This window comes from Acinonyx jubatus, chromosome B1 (assembly GCF_027475565.1).
Source record: "Acinonyx jubatus isolate Ajub_Pintada_27869175 chromosome B1, VMU_Ajub_asm_v1.0, whole genome shotgun sequence".
Taxonomy (NCBI): domain Eukaryota; kingdom Metazoa; phylum Chordata; class Mammalia; order Carnivora; family Felidae; genus Acinonyx; species Acinonyx jubatus.
The window spans coordinates 88,981,601-88,983,050 of NC_069382.1; the positions used below are offsets into that span (position 1 = coordinate 88,981,601).

The 1,450-nt window shown below is 34.2% G+C and overlaps 1 pseudogene; it reads left to right on the top strand.

The window, feature by feature from the left end:
• The first annotated feature begins 842 nt into the window (after positions 1-842).
• Positions 843-941, top strand: LOC113603184 (uncharacterized; annotated as a pseudogene).
• Positions 942-1,450: the final 509 nt, after the last annotated feature.

Here is a 1,450-nt window from a genome sequence, read left to right on the forward strand (position 1 = left end):
GGTTTTATTAAACAGAAAAAAAATCCATACTTCCAAGGGGAAAATATACCGATAAAGTTTTTGCTTTTGTATTTTAAATAGATTTTAACTATTTTAACTTTTTCCCATTGTTAGAGTCTTACACTGGAATACGGTTAATATGATCTGTACATGGAAATGGGTAGAGCAAGACAGCTTTGTTCCCTCTATCTACTCTTATTATTTTAGAATGAATAGTGTATATATCCAGGTAAATTATCCTTAGTATTCATCTTTGTCACTTTTTCTTTTTCTTTCTGACAGTCGTTATCTATTTCTATCACTCTCTATGCAATGTGAGTCTCAGATTGGGTATTCACTACAACTGTTGATTTCCAGTACCTGATCTGAAAACCAAACATGAGAGAATTCAAAAGGAGAGAGATTCTAAATATCCATTCAGAGAATATCTCCCATGCTTAAGATTTAACTCTAAATGGTGTTACCATTTAAATACAAAATCAGTCTGCAGGATTGTACAGTGAGCATGACATATAACTGTCAGCCCTGACACAACCTGTTTCAAAATCTCAATAAAGGATTCAAAAAAAAATATGAAATTTCCTTATGGTGTCTTTGAAAACGACTAGGAAATGATTCCCAGTATCTGGGAGATATTTTCACTAACTGTAATATCTATTGAAAAGAGTTGAACTGAAATATAAGTAATTTAAAACATCTCTTGCTATGCCATGCTATGCCAATGAAAACCAAGGTGAGTTATCCCAAAAAAGAATTAGATGAAAGGATCATCTCTTTTTCCTTAGTCCGTTAAACCCCAGCCTCGGATTCTGCCACTTGAATAGAAAAGACAATGAACTCTTGTGCTCCTTGGGCAGCACCTGTACTTGAATTGGAACAATACAGAGATTAGTGTGGTCCCTGCACAAAGATGACAGCAGGATGATGAACTCTTAAATGTAAACTCTGGAAAACATTTGGCTGTAGGACTTTTAAGGTGTAACAATTAAACTCCTAGGTAAACCAATGGGATTTGATGAGGAGACATTAAAGGTTACACTACAAAGTGAGGTATAGTGTGATTTTCAAAAGTTAAAAATGTTTAAGCAAGCCAGGATGATTTAAGGCAGACACATTTTCTATATCCTATATATGAAGTACCTTTTTATGAGACAGGTGGAGGAGTTTGGATTAAGTTTTGTCTCACATTGGCAAATCTACATAAACTAGATATTTGCCAGATGTTGGGAAAGGAAAGCTATACATATCAGACCGCTTTTATGTGAACATCTGAAAACATTATCCCACCAGCACAAATGTGGATAATAAAATGGGTCCATGACAACATAGGTATCCTATATGATGACGCACAATATCTCAAGGTTAAAAGCAACTTGTTCTATGATAAAGGAGAAAATAATCATTCAGACATAAATACTATTGGGAAAGCAGGGAAAAAAAAGGATAAAAG